Raw genomic sequence first — 19,193 nt, 5'->3', positions numbered from 1 at the left:
AGTAAAACTTGATTCAATTAAACAAGTCGGTCATGTTTGTCTCCATTATCGAGCTTTCAATAAAGGAATGAATGCGTCTATTGTTTCAAATGCTCTCTAAACTCAGAAAAAAATTACTCTGAAAAACAGAAAAAAAATTACTCCAAAAAACAGACCAAAAAAAAAATTACTCTGAAAAACAGACCAAAAAAAAATTACTCAGAAAAACAGAAATAATTACTCCGAAAAACAAACCAAAAAAAAAAATTACTCAAGTGAATGCAATACGCTTCCGTACTTTTGCACTAGCTGTCCACTTATAAAACTGCCACAACATACTCAAGCCTGCTTTTTTAAATAAGGATCCTGATACTGACATAAAATCTTAGCAATTATCTCCTGACGTCATGAGCACCTACTGACAACCTTAATGTGACTACAAATGGAAACACTGGCTGCTGCTGTGACTGAAACTGGCAGCTTGCGCATATGGGAGTATTGTGGTGAGTATCTTGCCAATGAAAGCATGCCCAGGTATGCTGCTTTTACTCAAGGAAAAGATCAGTCCAACTATTTCGGCTGAGCGAACACGTCAAGCCTCTCTGATCCCGATCACGATTATCTCTAACAGATACAGTGCAAAAGGCAAGTGAATGCACAGATGAGGGAGCATTGGGGCAATCTCACATGTAAATCAGCATTCGTCTAAACAAAACATGATATTGAGGTGTGGCTCTCACCTCTCCTGAAACAAACAAACCAACATTTTCATAACACTCACATTAATAGCACAGAACAATTCATTTGAATAACGGCCTACTGCATTACACCAGGTGCCAGCTAAGAATAGATGTGCACATTTTTCTGGCTGTGTGATCTCAGGTTTAAAAGCAGTCCGTTTACTTCATAATAACAGTGTGCCATGCTTTTAAGTGGACAAACCTGCATTAACCTGAGTAGCCTTGAAGAAAATCTATTAGCTTCTTCACTGAGGGTGTTGACATTTGTTCTTCTTGTAATAAGCAAATTACTGGGCATGATCGGACTCTTTTGAGAATGCAGATAATATGAGGAAGAGGTGTGTACCATAGGCAACAAGTGTAGATGCCTGGGAGCTGGGGCTGAATTGACTTTAGTTGAAGAATAGTGGCATTGTACATCTGTCTGAATGAAATGTGCTTCATGGATTCATTGCATTGTAACCTGATTAAATCCAGTATCTGAGGATCTGAAGGTTGGCATGTCAACATGGGTGTTATTATCTCAATACTAGCAGTTGATATTCACATTACTTTACATATTTATGTGACGGTCTTTTTGCGGAGATGGTTATCAGGGCAAAAAAATATTATATACTAATATGATGCAGACAACAGCTGATAAAATTAGTCAATTAATTTGTGAAAAGTGAGTCTCTCTCTTTTTCTTTGTCATACAGTAGGGTCCAAAAGTCTGAGACAACACTGATAAATATTTACATTTAAACCTGTAAATATTCAGAAAGTTTGAGGATTTGGAAAGTAAGTGGACGGGGCAGAAGCAAAATCATTATTCTGAGCAAAGATTTTCTCCTTTCTCAGCATCAAATAATGGCTTGACTGAAGGTTTCTCAGGGAGCAGCGCAGGCAGACCCAAAGTGACAACACCATCAGAGGATCAACACATCAAGTTTAGTTCCCTGACAGACAGAAAAGTAACTTCATCACAGATACAGACTCTGCTAAAGCCAGCCCACAAGACTGCTATCAGCAAAAGTACTGTCAAATGAATCAATCTGATATCTCAAAAAATTATGACATTGTTTACATTTTCAAAGACAAGACTGGCAGATAAAGGACACCATTTTTTAGTGGGAGTCACCAACATACAAATACAACCATAAAAACAGACACTGTTGGAGGGATTAGCTTTTAACTATGGCGTTATTTTGAACACAGTCGGGTCACTGGTGGGCCACGGTCACAGACTCCAGTGGAGTGGAGAGGTGCTGCTATCCTCGGCGACGACCTACACTTGTCAAAATAACTCCTCCTCTCTGCTAAAGGTCGTGACCTGTGGGGACCTAAAGTTCCTGAAAGAAAGCATCTGGCTAACTTTAGCCAACACTTTAAAAAAAGTGCAAAGGCAAAGACGAGACACACGAAGAAGCCATTACTATCCAGAAAATTCAATTAACATGATTTTTCTCATGCACTGAATTCCATTCATAGCTAATTTTTCATGGATTCCGTCACAACGCTGGCTAACATTAGCGCTAACTTCGGTTTGTTATTCGTCACCATGCTGCTGCTGCTGTTTCCTTCACTTAGCATCCACGGGGCTCTGCAAGCTAAAGTTAGCCGTTGAACTAACGTCAACATTAGCAAGCAAGCGAGCTACAGACAGGCGCTGCTGTCTGCTGCTGTTTTGGGGCCCCGAGAGGACGTTAGCTAGTGCGACAGAGTAACCTCACGCGTTCCGACACACAACACAAACACACACACACACACACACGGTGACCGACCCTCGTGCCCACCGTGACACCCCGTGCCAAGAAGCGAGCTGGACGTCGCCTTACCGTTAACGTAGACCTCGTAGGCTGGGCTCCTCTCTCTGGCCGCGCTCTCTCTCTCGCTGTTTTTCCTGATACTCTACACCATTTCTGGCTGGTGGCTCGCTGTATCCGTCAGGCTGAGCTCGGAGCAGACCAGCGGCAGCGAAGGAGCAGAGCAGGGGCGGGCCGAGGCAACTCTTTTCATTTGCATTCCGAGCTGGTAACGTGACCCGAATCCGGCCAATGAGAACACGGTATGGTGTTTAAACCCCGCCCCATCTGCTGTCAATCAACAGCCGCCCCCCCTCCCCCTCCACCGTGCGCCTGTCAGGTGGCGACCGCTGTCTTGATCTCCATGGCAACACACGGGCTTTAACCCCGACGCTGTGGTTTGCACTGTAACTTCGCTAAAGTTGTGGTTTAGCCAACAAACCGCAGCTCAGGGACTAATAATAATTATGAGAATGAGTTAATAGTGTTAAAGAAGGGCGGCAAAGTCTTAAAGGTATGTGACACTTTATAGAGTGGTGTAGTTTTTTAGTCTTGAAACCCGGAAATAAGCATTTTTTATTATCACATCCGGTTCCCTCGTCTCAAAGTCAGTGAGTATTTTTAATGGGTTTTCAATTAAATCCCTGAAATAAGGTCTACCACAGGCTTAAGGTATTTACACTTTTTGTTCTACAACATAAAATACATCATTTAATGTCCCATAATTTAATTATAAAGCGCTTACCTGTCTTTAAAACGGCAGTTGCTAACAAGTGGCTAAATGACACCACAGTGACTCATCTACTCACTAGTCCGTTTTACAGGCCGACTTCAGTTACAAACTATTCTAACTCTAATTTTACAACTTGTACATTGATCAATTTATAGAAAACGTGTATAGTAATTGTGTAGTAAGATTCTTAATGGTGGTGATGCTGAAGTCATGCGGCCGCAGTATAGTCCGTTTATAGCCTAACATTAGCTTTTTACTTTGAAAATCACAAAAGTGGTGTTCATCTTGAACAAAACGTGTAAGTATCATAGTGTATTTGTGTATAGAGGAGGTCTTGTGACTCAGAGCCTACCTGTTTTGACAGCACATCACTCCAGATCCATATTCTTTATATATATATTATTATTATTATTTATTTCTGAGTTTGTATTATCAGCTAATTAATATTTTAAATATTAAAACTCTGAGTTTGAATTTATTCTCCCAAACTACATAGTGCCACTTTAACGGGACTTTTTCCTTATCTGAACTTAGACTGAGATTGTAGAACTATCTGAGGAAAATTTGTGATTTTGGGCTTTATAAATAAAATTGACTTCACTCAACTAAACTTCACAAACACATAGGGAAACCTAATTTTTCTTCTTCTTTTTTCTATTGGTGGAAACATATCATGTATCATAACAGATTCACAACATTTCCATTTTCCACAGACCAGTGGTCTGCAAAAAAACAACAAAAGTATCAAATACCCGACCGCCCAGACCTACCCCCAGTTAGTAAGTTTTTAGTAAGTATATATATATGATACATTTTTTAATTCTGACAAAAGAAACAAAAGAAGAAACTCAGATTATTGTAATATTTATACAAATGTGCATTACATTTTCTGGTTAAAAAAGATTATTTATTGAGCTTTTAATTACAAATCACTCATCAAAAATTTGCATAATTCATGAGTCTCATTTCCTATAAACACAATTCTTCCCCATTCCCACAGAAGAAATGCATCTCTCTGTTAATACTTTATAGTCATGTTGAAAATGCTTCTCCTGTTTCAGTTGTGCTGGTCGTCACTGTCCATCACCTTTTCAAAATGTGCTAGACAACAGTGTACAAGCTTTGAACATGAACAGCGTATCCAGATGGAAATGGCCGAGCATGGTAATAAAATGAACAGCAATGAATTGCTAATGTTTTAGTGAGCTGCTTTTGTGTTGCCTGCAATCTGAGCAGGGAGTGCATTCAAGTGCCTGCAAATACTGAATAATTGATCAGAATATGACTTATTTGGTTGGCCCCTGAGTTAATTATCTGGTCTTTCATAGCTCCCTTGATACCTCGCTCGCAGCATCAGCATGAACACAGTATCATTTCAGTAACTTGGTTAATCCCCAAAGACACGTTATGGGGCTGGCAGCCAGGCCGACTGTGCGATATTAATGTAGTAGTAGATGAATCACTGAATTCAAACACCGCTGGGCTGGAGCATACCTTCAAAGTGGTGTTTACACAATATCACCGGCCAGATGTAATGGTGTGTAGATAATACATGAGAATCTTAATGGAATATTTATGCGGGCTCCCGTTCAGCTTGGTTGATCCTCCGTCTCAACAAAGTCAGGGATGGAGTGGTCTGTTCTCTGTCCCTGTTTCCACAGTGCTGCTCACCAAACAAAACAACATTAAAGAAGAAACTGTTTCACCGTGACAAAGATTTTTGGCACTTAAGTGAAACACACTCTTGGTCGCTGTATTTTGTGGTCAGCTTGGACTATTTTGGAGTTGGTTGGGGAAGCTGTTTTTTACCCAAAATCCGCAAATACATTCAGTCCTTTTATCATTTTATACCAAACCCACAGACAAAGAGAAATTCATAAGTGATACTTATGACAGGACATTTTTGAATGTGTTTCACCATATCAACCCTCTCTGCCTCTCTGGTCGTGTGTCTAACTCAGCCCTGTCCAACCCAATCACCAGAACAAATGGTGGCAGTGTACATTTCTGTAAACCACGGATAGATATGCTGAAAGTTTACATTTCTTTTTGTTGCTACTTTATGTTTTTTTTAGGTTCTGTTTCTATTTTATGTTGGGACAGCACTGTGCTTATGCTCTGGTTAGGTTTTGGCACAAAAAACACTTGGTTGAGGTCAGGGAAATATCATGGTTTGGCTTCAAATACATGTTTCGGTCAGCGTAAACATCTATCTTCCAAGATCTCCTCAAAAACATCTGGTTTTGTCGCCACAGCCACCACTGGACATTTCTTGACGTTGCAACTTCACATTGAATATTTTGATTCATCTTGTAAAAAATGCTGATCTGATGTACTAATTAGAGTAAGGAACTAAAACCCACATGTTTAGGGTTGGGAAAACATCATGTTTTGGCTTAAAATGCCTGTTTTGGTCACCACAAACATGGCTGGATTTTTTCCCGCCCTCTCGTTAAAAACATCCAGTGGTTTCTGGTGACTCCACCACCTTCACCCCCACCTTCCAACAGTGGTAAAATGGTGACCGGGCAGCCAACCATCACCAGAGTCACGAAAAACATGATGAATGAACATATAGGATGGATTTTATGTTACACATAAATGGAACAATGTATACAGGTACTTTATGATCATGTAATGTTAAGTAATCTTTTTAGATAATCTAGATTAGATTTCATGACAACACAATTTCATACTGTTTTACTTTGTTTATATGTGGCGGACCCTGCCACCTTTCCAACTTCAAACAGTGTTCTAGGACCTTATTTTCCTTTGAGAACAGTTTGTTTCTTCAGTTATGCATTGTTACCTCATTAATATTGTAAATGTTAAAATTCTGAGTTTGAATTTTTTCTCCAAATCTACATAGTGCCCCTTTAAGATTCTAATGCTCAATGAAAATGATTAAAAAATGTTTAGGCTCTCTGGCATCTATTCTAAGTAATGAAACTGTTGCATGATTTTACATCGTGACCTAAATTGAAATTAAAAAAATGCAGCCCTCTGAAATGTTATATCTTCGTTTGAAGAAGAAATTCAAACTAAGAATTTTTATATTTAAAATATTAATGAGGTAATAATACAAACTCAGAAGTATTTGTTTTTTTCTATAACTGAACAAACAAGCTGTTCTCAAAAGGGAAAATAAAGGTCCCCATGAATCGCTTTGAAGCTAGAAAGGTGGCAGGGTCCGCCAAATATAAACAAAGTGAAACAGTATGAAAGGTCCTTTAAGGTCAGTTTGTTTATTTAGTCATGAAAATGAAGAAAGTTTATTTATTTAGTTTGTTTAGGCAAAAAAAGAAGATCTTTCTCTTCTGATTAAAACGTCTTCCCACAGTGCACCTTTAAAACAAAACCACCTTTCATAGTTTATTGTTGGATGTTTGAAATGCAGCAGTTTAAAGCTAAAGTTATCACTTGGGGCTTCATTGAGTTGATTTTGCTGAACTAAAAACAGCCTTAAAACCCACGATGTGACTCTTCTCCCAGATGGATTCAAAACAGTATAAATCTGGTGATGGGAGAAGGGGAAGAGGACGCTTTAAGCCATCAGTAAACTGTCTGTGACTAAACACCTCAACAGAGATGTAGTTGTTTATAAAGATATTACACAACATGGACAGAGAATGTTGCTGCTGTGAAAAAAACCCATGTCAGCAACATCTTTTTGCATGTTTGTTTTTCTCTTTTTGTAGGCAATACATATAGATTATGCAAACTTACAAAAATATCCAAACCCCAGCGAAAGAGTGGATTTGTTGCAAATTCTTCCTCAAATAGTAAACAAATATCTCATGTATGTTTTTGACTTAAAATGCACACAGGACATATATTTTTACACTTTCCTCAAGTGGAAGTTGGTCTTATATTTAGTGGTAAAAGACAGACTGTGCATTCACTGTTGTTCTCATCATTTGAAACATGATGATCGGGCATTTTGTGATAGTTCACTGTATCCTTAACTCACTTTGATGTGTCACCAATGTTTGCTGAGTTTTAAGAGATAATTATTGGAGTCTGGCAGATTCTGAGGAAGAGTTTACTCTCTTATTGTTGGAGTTAGGAGCGGCCTATAGCCTCAGGTTGAATCTGGTGGTCATATTTTTCCTCTTACGTGTTGGTTATTTATTCGTCTAGATTGTTTTGGTTTGGAGACATTGGCTGTAGAGATGTCTGCTCTCTCTCTAATATAATGGAACTAGATGGCACTTGGCTTGTGGTGCTCAAAGTACCAAATAAATAAATAAAAATACATTTGAAAAAACTCAACAGTAATGTCTCTTTCCAGAAATCATGGCCTGGTAACTAAAAATAATCCACAGACCTGGTTGTGAGTTGTTTCATGTCGGAAATATTTAAAGAGTAAAAAATTATTTATTCAGTGGGTAAGCTGTCCCTTTAACATGTAATCAGGATTAGGAGGATGGGATTAAGTCGGAGTTAGAGTCAAAAGACGAGTATCAGTATAACTATCAGGTTAAATCTTGACATGTTAATCGAGTATTACCGTTTGCTTTTAGTGCTGATGACACATACTGAAATTGAAATTCAGTGTCACAATTTTACACTGAAATCTTTGACCCCGTTGTAACAGTAAAGAATCATTCCAGCCCCCGATGACTCACTTTATACGAGATGTGTCTGGATATGTTGCAACTTTGTGCAAACAGTCTAACAAAGACGTTTATGATGCAACACAGCAGATCGATTGTCCTCGACCATTCTGGCTTGTCCATGTGAATAAGTAATTGTGTTTACAGTAAATCTTCGACAGTTATCCCCTTAAACCTGAAGTAGAACTTGATGGTGAAAACAATATTTTTAGGAAAGTTCATCAGGTTTATCTACTGGTTAAATATGATCCTTCTAACTATTGTTTATTTGTTGAGCAAAAACATAAATACAAGAACACATGAGGGCATTAAAAATGATAAAAACGTAAGAGTGAGAATATGGTAGAAAACTGTAGAGGCTTAAATGACATGATAACCTCACCCAAAAGAAATAAAAATGGTAAAAAACAAAACAAAAAAACAAGCGACCAAGTTTGTCAATACATTTTAAAAAACAAAAAAAATTCACAATATAAGTCTTGAGTTAGAATTTAATGCATATTAACAGTATGAACATCACTTTCCAAGAGTGTTGCAGATCTAATGATTTTGACAGCAGGGTGTTTAAAGTCTCTTTTTGTATAAAGGCAATGAAACAGAAGAATCCAGTGAATGAACGTTTACTTTCCATAAGATATTTTATAGAAACCTGACCGCAGGATGTTTTATACAAAGGAGGAGGAAGATCCTGAGCCTGTCTAGTTATGTCATTATGAAATTGTGAGTTATTAGTCAATTAATATCTGAGCAATTGAGCAATACACACTTGAGCAATACACACTTGGGAGGAACTCTGCTCCAGTTATTTGTTTGTTTAGGGGGCACCATGGTTTGCATCACCCACAGAGTGAGGTTTTAGTGAGTCATAATCAGTGTTGGGAATCATCCAAACATGATGCATTTATTATAACAGACCACACCGCACCAGAGCAAACAGCACAGCACTGACTATGTCGTGAGCACAATTACTCATTTCATGAATCAGATATTATATATTTATAGAGGTGTCATGTTATTACATATGTCACCCACAAGGGGGCGCCATCATGTTACCAGTCTTTAAATGACTTCCTTCATTCAGGCTCACACCCTTTTGGACAAATCGGTGCAAGAAAAACATCTCAAACGAAGAAAAGACATCACATAAAACAGACTTTACCATCAGTCACTCAACAACAAGCAATTCTAACCAAGACAGATTTCTCTGGTGAACTTTTAGTGCTATGATATTTCGGTTGGTCTAAGTAATGCTGTAAATAATGTCACAGTGACCTTAAAAGATGTTCATTTTCACGTGTATAAACATTTAAAAAGACAAACGTTCTACCAATAATCTCACGTTAAATCTGGTCTGATGTCTGTAATTGCTTGTGGGAATTCTGTCCTCGGCTGTCATCATTCAGTCGAGTAAAAGGTGTTTAAAATAGCAACCAGGAACGGGAATAATTGTTCCCCTGAAACAATGAAAATTCCTGAAGTCAAAGGCTGTGTGCGGTTGCTTCCTCTCTGGTCAGTCCTGTTGTGTTTGCTTTTATTATTTTCTTCAAAGAAAGACTAAACCACCACCTTGATGCCTGTTTGAACTGTTTTTTTTCTGCTTGAAAGAGCTTGGGAATGACGATAGAGTGGCCTCCAGCATCAAAGTTTGCTTATTAGTTCAAGAATTACTCAGATTTCTCTTCATTGTTTTGTAGTTCTCCGATTTGTCTCACTCTGTGTTTGTACAGCAGGGATGACTATTGTGAGGAAGGATATTTAGTCTGATTCAGCCCCAGCAGACATCCCCTCCCTGCTGCATAAGACAGACTCTACAAATAAGGTTCGGGGACAAGAGGCATCCTGTACGTTGACCCCTGTGTTGGACACTTAATCGTGGTGCGGTTGCACCACTATTACCAATATTTACACTTATTTTCGAGTAGTGTTAAGGAAATGTCAAGCCTTTATGGCACAAGAACAGGAAGTTGACTGTCTGCCCACTTTCACTAGACTGGTAATTTAACCCTCAAAGATCCAGACAGCTGGTGCCAGCAAAACAAGCTACTGTTCTGATCCTATTCACAAGCTTTAAAAACTCACGTAAATTGGAGTTTATTAGCTTTTCAGTGGTATCACACATGTTTTGTTCGGGATTCAGGGGCTTTGTAGTGACTGGACACCATCACCTTCTGCAGCATTGATTCTTCAAGGATTAGTCAAGATTCTTCCTCTGGGCTGACAAACAATGGTTGCAGCCACACAACTTTTGTTGTTCATGTTCAGTGGGTGATATATTTACCTGGAAAAAGTCACTTGTGCTTCAATGGACTGAAACTTAGGAGTCTCCTGAATCAAATGACATACGGCACTTGATGCTGACTGGAAAAACATACAGTAATAAATACAGGTCTAGGTTCTAGGTCTTGGAGGGTTAACTACGACCTTTTGGCTTTTCCAGTTGCTGCTCTTGACATGTCAAAATGAATTAAGACTCCTTTGTGGCATCCTGGAAAATCTTAAGAAAGATTTCCTCTGCATCACGAGTTTGTCTGCTCACGCATACCTGTATCTGAGCTGCCTCACCTTTCCCTTGTATTTATTCTTGCTTGGGCCATGTGCTTCTTTAAAGCGCCGTCACTATAGCAGCTTAAAGTGCCTCCACCTGAATAGCCGAATACGTCGAATACCCTCATTACTTCAATTTACTTACACCCGATCAAAATAATAAGGATCCTTGCCATCAGAATCACAACAGGACGGGTAGTGTGCAGCGACGTGTGCGAAAGAACAAGGATCCAGTGTGTTTGCAAGGTGTTTCACTGCTAATGAACAGCCCATGCAACTGTTTGTGTACTGTGAACGCCCGTGCCTTCGTTTTTGCCTTTTGGCTCAGCTTACTGTCGTCATTTCCCTTTGGCTTGTCAGTAAATCATACAAGAGACAAATGAATATTATATCAGTTCCCACAGAAACACTACTATGATTAACAAAACAATATAAAACATAAAGCGATGTTGTCAGTTTTACTCTGACCAACATAATGCCAACCTGTCCACAACAAAAGAAGCATCCCATATGGCTATAATAGTATTTTCTCTCCACTGCTTCCTCCCTCGCTCCCCACCTGTTAAATACCATTCATTTTGACGTACAACTTCATTCCAGTGACGCAAACTGGTCTCAGAACCTGTCAGTGTTCCTGATCTTTGAGCAGGTTCACATTTAATCCCCATGTAATTATCTGTCAAGGTACCTGATCATAACTGCTACCGCCCTGCATCTGTGAATACATGTGAAGGTTGTGTTTTATTACCTCAGTGTGATCATGGACTCAGACCTGAATTTCAGCAGCCACACTAAGACAATTATAAAGTCAGCCTACTATCACCTTAAAAATATATCCAGGATAAAGGGACTTATGTTTCGGCAGGATTTGGAAAGGCTTGTCCATGCATTTATCTTCAGCAGACACGACTACTGTCTTTATAGGACCCTGCAGCTGCAGCTGATTCAGAACGCTGCTGCTAGAGTCCTAAGAAGAACGACAAAGGTAGATCTCATCGCTCCAGTTCTCAGATCTTTACACTGGCTTCCTGTCAGTCAGAGAACAGATTTCAAAATCCTGCTGTTGGTTTATAAAGCACTGAATGGTTTCGGGCCAAAAATACATTTCTGATCTGCTGCTATGTTATGAACCACTAGACCTCTGAGGTCGTCAGGTACAGGTCTGCTTTCAGTCCCAAGTGTCAAAACTAAACATGGAGAAGCAGCATTCAGTTATTATGCTCCACATATCTGGAACAAACTCTGCAGGTCCACTCCCACTCTCACCTCTTTTAAATCAAGGCTGAAGACTTTCTGTTTGTCACTTTCACTGAAGCAATTTCAAGTCTTTGAACTGCACTGTGACTAAAGCTATTCTTTTTAAGCTTACTTTCCTATTTCTTAACTTGTTTTAATGTTTTGTTTCTTGATGTCTTCCTACTTGTTTTTTATGTATTTTGAATGCAATTTTTTAAGTATTTTAATGTAATTGTATGCCCCTGTAAAGCACTTTGAGTTGCCTTGTGTCTGAATTGATATACAAATAAACTTGTCTTGCCTATTTAAGTCCTGACAGTTAAGATTTTTGCTGAGTAAAAAGCAGTTATATTAGTGTAGGTATTGTGCTCGGGTTGTTGATTTCTATTTTACTCTCAGTACTCAGTTTGGCGTCTCACTGCTGAACTAAAATGATGAAATTCGTAGAAATGACTTACAGCTGTTGCCCTGGAAACCCCACGCAGGTCAATCAAAGGCTGCACCGACATAAATGCCAGCGGAGGAAGGTGTGACAGGATTTGAATGTGTCATTGTGATTATTATCGATTCCATAATGTCAGTTTGATATGTGATTGTTAATTAAAGTTTTCACTCATCTGCTCTGCAAGCCATGAAAGTCCTCCCCATAACAACAAACAAAACATCATGTAAGAGGGGAAAAAGGGGCTGTAAATAATGGATGTTAATGATTAATTATCAATCGATTAATCACCGTTAAAAAATGTAAAAACCATTCTGAAAGTGGGATGAGTCCACAAAACTATTTCTGCTGCTTCACAGCATGAAAACTCCTAAACAGCTGAAGCAGATGGGGACTTTTTTTAAAACATAAAAAAAAAAAAAACCAAAAAAGGACTTCATACAGCTCATCTACAAAATCCAAGTCTCCAGAAGCCCAGAGATCCCAAATTGAATCCAAAAGACTTTATTTACACCCTTGAAGCATTGTCAAGCTTGTGCACCAACTTCTGACAGTGTCCGTGCTAACACTTTTAGCTTAGCAGCTACAGGGAAGATTTCAGCTTTCAAAAAAAGGGTGTAAATAACATCTTGTATCAGGTCCTTTTGATTGAAGAATTGTGACATTATAATGATCCTGTGATGTGGGTTTCCAAAGTTGTTTTGATTATGAATGACATCTAATTCTGATGAAACAGCAGTACATGAATGACTCCAACCGTTTCTTTGATCCTCTCTCAGACATCCATGGTGTACGTGCTGCATCTCATATACACTCGTTCTCATTCATTCTTCCTGTCTATATATATATATATATATATATATATATATATGTGTGTGTGTGTATATATACATGTCAGTGGTTAAAAACAGTTTTCTAATGGGAAAACATCCAACACATGTCATATATTGTTATGATTAACCAGTAGTTGATTGTTAAGGCAACCTAAAATTTGCATCCACCACGAAAAGCTCATTTCCTCCTATCAGACCATGCAGACTGAGCTTATCTCGCTCTAAATTCTACAGAAAGGGGCGGAGTTAAAGTTAGTTGGAAATGACTGCAGAAACCAGAAACTGTTTATTTTTAGGCTTGACAGGTTGGTGTCACACTGAAATTTCTAAGAAATGATCGGATGACTAAATCAAAAGCATCCTCATGCGTCAACCGGATTAAAAAGACACACAGGTTGATAAAAACGCCTGAATTTTTTACTCTGCGTGTGATTATTTTAGCGTTTATGTCTGTTCATAAAGGATCCTCTCATTTGCTCAACAAGCCACAAAAGTGCAGGAAGCAAACGCTTTTATTTTTAGGGCTGTTTCTACATTTAAGTTGACATAAACCAAATATGGAAGACAACATCTGACTGTAGGCTGCACAAGCCAAACATGCAAGTTTATGTCTGGGACTGATACGATAACAACACACAAACTGCTTTTCTCTCTCTTTTCATGCATGTGTTTATTTGTGTGTGTGAGCATCAAGGTTAAATGAGGTAACACCACAGGAACCATGTAGGCGGGACATGACAGCACCTCTGCACTGCAGAACACGATGTTGTGGTTTGACCTACATCGAAGCTCCTTAATTATTATTTTAGAAGCGTGTTCAGGTTATTCAGAAGCATCTGCCGTCTGACACTTGGTGAGTTTACAGTAGGGTTGAATATGGCAGCCTGCTGCAGGTTTGTGAGCGTGTGCCTGTGTGCACGCACATGTTTTCTATTTCCAGTCAAGAGAGTGAGTGTTGAGGGCATAAACCACAGGGCCCTGTGAGCTGTGAAGAGGCAGAAAGTTTTAAGTGTTAGGTCGTCAGCTGTGACTCAGACAGGAAGAATGAACGAGAACGAGAGAGTGTATGTGAGATGGAGAGCACGTACACCATGGATGTCTGAGAGAGGATCAAAAGAAGTCATTCATTTACAAATTACTGCTGTTTCATCAGAATTGTCATTCACAAATAATCAAAACAACTTTGGAAAAACACGTCCCGAGATCATTATGTCATAAATCTTCAGAGAAGAAGGACCTGATACAGACTGAACAGGTAAGCTGAGCTGAGAAAAGCACCTGTCACTGCTGGAGAATGGCTGCACAATGGGTGGAGGTGGAGCTTCACGTTACCACGCACACCACACACCCACCACAAAAGCTGCACCCTTGCCAACTGTGGGCGTTGTGCCACACGTGTTGCCCCTCCTTTTGTGTTGAAGTCTAACTTGCATCGAGTTGAAAACAGGTTGAACTAAACTGAATTAAATGAATTTAAATATGAAAAAGAAAAGAAAGGCTCGGGAGGAGACGGGTGAGACGAGTGTTGGAGGCAAAACTGCTATAATAAGGACTGTAACTGATTGGCTGTTGTGAGGTGCACAAAGACAACGCTCCTCTCGGTGTAAGATTCATTCACATTCACGTTTTCACTTTATTTTAATGATTAAAACTGGCCAACTGTCCACACTGCCTTTGTGATGCCTGGATGTAACCGAAGAAGGGAGAGCGAGGGAGAGTAGCAGAGTGAGTTTGTGACGAGTCATGGTCTCATGCCAGTGAGTGAGGCAGAACCAGTATAATCCTGAATGTGTTGGCTGCTGCCACAGTCCCTCCCTTCTCGCACTGTGTTAATAATGCATCATCTTCCTGAAAACAAAAGCCGGCCTCAGGTTTCCTCAGTGTATTCTTGAGCTCACCACCTTGCATTGCATCATTTGAGAAAGGGCCGAAAGATGGTGATGTCAGCCAGTCGGTCCATCCAAGAGTCCATCCAACCCAATCATTAGATTAAATGTTGACAATGTACGTTTCTGCAATCTACGGACATCTTCGTGTTTCTTTATGTTGCAACTTTACGTTTCTTTGAGTTCGATTTTTAATTACATCTTCAGACAACACTGTGCTCAGGATCTAGTAAAGATTAGGCACACAGTCCGGTTGGTAAAGGGTTAAAGCAACATTGTGTAGAAATTGGCATTTTTTTGCGATTTGGTGCCCCCTACAGTTTCTGAGTGCAGCACCACTGTCGTTGACACAAATCCCAGGTCTGTAACAATAACAGCTTTACTTTGACCTACATAATGCTAACTTGACCACAACAAAAGAATCACATCACATGCGGTTATAATAACATTTTTTCTCCACCGCAACCTCGCTCCCCACAAGCCATGAAATACCAGCCAGTCATTTGGAGGTACGACTTCATTCCGGTGACACAAACCGGTCTTAAACCTGTCGGTGTTCTTGTTCTGTTACCAGGTGATTCACACTAAATCATCAAGTAATTAATTTGTCAAGGTACCTGGTCATAACCGCTACTGCATCCGCTACTGCTAACAATCATTAATTATTATTATTATTAAAGATTTTTCAGATGTAATGTAGGTGCTGACTACAAACAAAACTTGGAAAATAAATTTTATAATTACCAGGAACGATGTTAAAATACCAAAAGTATGAGAAGGAGACCCAAGGGGTGATTCACCAGAACTATCCCTGATCCTTGAACGCCTGACATTTCCGCTTGCACCACTGTCAGCTCAATATTTCCCCTTCACTAACACATTGATCTACAAGTTTGTTTGCAAACTAAAAGCCAGATTCACATGTTATCAGAGGATGAGTCCAAACATTCAGTGAACCCTTGATCTTTCCTGCAGGACAAACTTGACATTTTTAGCTTCTCCACTGGTTCGGTGAAGCTTGTTTATATGACAATAACACTTGACAGCAAAAACAAAATAGAAAGAGCTTTGCTTAGTTTATTCACATTCACATGGTATTAACTGTAAAACATATTTGTATATTGTATTCAGAGTGAGAATAATTCTTCCCACATCGATGCTGTGAAATGACTGATGTGTCAGTAGTGGAGAGATGATGATGATCAAACACGGTGTCCTTTGGAGCCTGTAAGAGGTGTTTATTGTGAAATTATCTTGACTTCCGAGCAGTAATCCCACACCTATGGGTCATGTGACAGCAGACAGTCGTCATAAAAGACAAAAAAATGGTTTCACAAGAAGGCAGCAGTGGGCTTACTGGCTTTTCCTCTCGCTGGCTCCAGTCCCCTCTTACCTCATTTGGCTCCGGCTGGAGACCTCAGAGATGCTCCAGTGAATTTCAGCAAACACTGCCGCACAGCACTAATGCCATGTGACATCTGTTTTTCTATTTTGCACGGTTGCGGAGGCAGTGGGAGTGACATTTCTCTAATTTGACATAATGATGAGGTGAGAGGGAGGTGGGCTCCCTGTTTGAGCTCATAATGTGCTCATTTCCCTTTTTTTTATAAGGGGAGGATGTGCAAGTTTTAACTCCTTGATAACACGTTACTGTAGAAGAATTATGATACTGATCTAATATTACATCAGCTGCATGATTATTAAATGGAAATTTAAATGGTGTTTATGAAGCTGGGCTCTATAATTACAGTTAGTTTTGGTGTGTAAATGATTTATACTTACCAAAAGTTTTGGAACTGGTCCAGCAGATCGCCTCAACTGGCAGCTGCAACACTGCCGGCTGGCTGCGATATAATCCTTTGGGGCAACTACGACTGTCAAAGTTAGTTAGTTAGTTAGTGCTTGTTTTGGCCACAGACAGGCCGAGGTTGTTACAGACATAGAACTTTTTGTTAGAAAATGAAACCCTTTTTGTAACCAGAAAACAAAAGTCTCGTTCCAGGAGAAGCCTCGCTCTGAAATCTCCCGAGAGGTGAGTTGTTGCAGGAAGACGACGGTGGAAACGTGAGAGGACTTCGGCGTTTATCTACAGCAACTGCCAGCAAGAATTCATTTCCAAAGTCATGACTGAGTATTTAAGGGATTTTGACAAACTTGATGGTAACAACTGTAACCACTCACCCCACAGGATGTAAGAACAAGATCTCTCCATAGGGCCGGGTATCATTAAAAGAATTTCGTTACCAGCACCAACACCGATCCGTTTTAACATTACTCTGGGCGTTAGCTGGTGTTTTTCCTACAAGCTTCGAGACAGCCAGTCACTATTAGATCTTGGCACAACAAGTATGCTGCATGCTTATCAGCTCACTGACACTGATGAGATTAACTCCTTAGTTACTGTAATTTGGTATTGAATGACAGACATTTTTCAAAACTTAGTATTATCGAGGCGATTCGGTCCGTGCCACAAAAGTATTGAACTTTGACACGCAGCCCTGCCTCTCCACGAGCCTGACTTGTGTTTGTGGTAACAATAAGGGTGTTATAATTTGATAAAAAGGTCTCTTTCTGCAGGAATCGTTTCCATAAACTTGTCAGACACTTAGGATAACGACATCAGCCTGTCAGCGGCACTTTAGTGGACGCAACTTTGGCAGTCGTAGTTGCCCCAAAGGATTACATTACTTCGCTGCAGGCTGAATCGATCTACTGGAACGATAAACCATTTTCATCGATCAATCAACATGTCAATATAGAGCCCAGGTTTTATAGAGCCCTTTAATATCTACTGCACACATGTAGATCATATAATAAGCACATCCCTTTATCTTCCTGTTTTCACTGACAGGTACCTGAGATGACCTTGTGTTTACCAGGAAGTCTTTGGCCTTTGCTCCTGCTGTGACTAAACAGGAAGCTCAATCTACTGCTGTAATAATTGGTGTGGAATTTTTTTTTTTTTATGTATCTTTATCGGTCTGTTGCACCTATCAATCCTAGTCTAAAACAAGGATACTCAGATACTCCATTTCTCATTGAATATAAGGATACAGAGTATATAATTACTATACATTACCACTTTTACTATTAGTACTAAAACTTGTGTATGGTTTTGTTCATGTATATTATTGTGTATGTGTTATGTACATTATCTTTATCCTTGATCTAACCCGCTATACGCTAACCTTGGACGTGCATTTTGCTGCACATTGTATTAAATACTTTGTGTGTCTTGACGAACCTTGAACCTTGAATGTCGTGTGTAACATTGGCGACCTGACCGCATGCATTAAATACCAGCGGGTACTCCATCGAAAGCCTTTCTTTGACTGACTGTTATAACTCTTAGCTCACCAAATGGGTGTACAGAAACTTAGATGCATTAACCAATAACTTTTGGTGATGTAAGTTACAGACAGAGTCACACAATGGTGAAGGGGTCATGGGAAAGTTTACCTCTAAAAATTTACATTAAAGTGTAATATTTCATTCTTCCTTCCTTTGTTTCTGCTTGTTTAATTACTGTGGGATTAGACACATTTAGCTCTCACCCGGCTCCCTCTCCCCTCCCTTCACGCACCTCATGGGCGTCTTAATCGGGACGGACTTAGGGGCCCCGTGGCACCGGGAGTGCAGCCTTTGTGGGCCCAGCAAAGAAAGGAAAGGAGTGTGTCAGCGATTTAGAGGAGAGTTACAGCCTTGTTTGGCCTCTTGCCTGCCGGTTGGTCAACTGAGGTTCTGCAGGGGCACCGGGCAGAGTGACAGGGCCGGTTACAGTGAATCAAGACCTTGTTGGACCCGAGGTGAGCTCGCGAAGATGGATGAGGCGAGGCGGAGAGGATAAGAATGGGCATTTAGTCCCTGTCCTGGGCTGCTTCAGAACCAGCTGGTTCATTCTGGTTGGGTTTTGGTTTGTACTCAGTGAGCACAGTGGAAGAAGATGTTTGAATCCATTTGTTCTCTGAGCTCTTCCACATGGTCCGGTTGGTAGTATGCTGGCAGAGAGAAGCGATGAGTCTTCAGAATTACATCTGCTCATGGGTAAAACATGAAGCACCCTCTTATTATCCAAAATGACAAGCTGTTTGGTTTAATTTTGAGTAATATTGAAATAAATCTGTAATTCTAATCAACACACAATGATTGATTTGGTAACTTTCACGTATTTTAAGATACTCAGTGTTGATGTTGCAAGATGCACAGATGCTCCTGGCTGCTATAAGTTAAAACTTAACATTTCTTTATTTCGCAGCTTTACATTTCTTTAAGTTCAGTTTTCATTCATTCTTGGTTAAGATTAGGAAAACATTGTGGTTCGGCTTAAAATGCATGTTTTTGTCATTACATAAGGTCTGGTTAAAAACACCAGGTTTTCTTGACAGACAAAAATATCAGTT

At 39.7% G+C, this 19,193-nt stretch overlaps 1 protein-coding gene and 1 long non-coding RNA gene across 2 annotated transcripts in view; one reads left to right on the top strand and one right to left on the bottom strand.

Annotated features, from left to right (window-relative positions):
* The window catches only part of phc2b (polyhomeotic homolog 2b), a 38,583-nt gene extending 35,861 nt beyond the window's left edge, over positions 1–2,722 (bottom strand). Inside the window, exon 1 of the mRNA XM_084349995.1 lies at positions 2,537–2,722. The gene's annotated coding sequence lies outside the window, so the exon portion shown is untranslated. The remainder of the gene's footprint in view (positions 1–2,536) is intronic.
* A 166-nt stretch (positions 2,723–2,888) lies between these two features.
* LOC311254927 lies at positions 2,889–4,525 on the top strand. The gene is made up of 3 exons (XR_014622287.1): positions 2,889–3,017; positions 3,950–4,026; positions 4,298–4,525. It is a non-coding gene; the product is annotated as an uncharacterized lncRNA (long non-coding RNA).
* Positions 4,526–19,193: the final 14,668 nt, after the last annotated feature.

Source organism: Pagrus pagrus (assembly GCF_965226575.1).
Source record: "Pagrus pagrus genome assembly, chromosome: 3".
Classification (NCBI taxonomy): domain Eukaryota; kingdom Metazoa; phylum Chordata; class Actinopteri; order Spariformes; family Sparidae; genus Pagrus; species Pagrus pagrus.
Note: the sequence above shows the minus strand (reverse complement) of the source record. Positions and strands in the feature narration are given on the sequence as shown.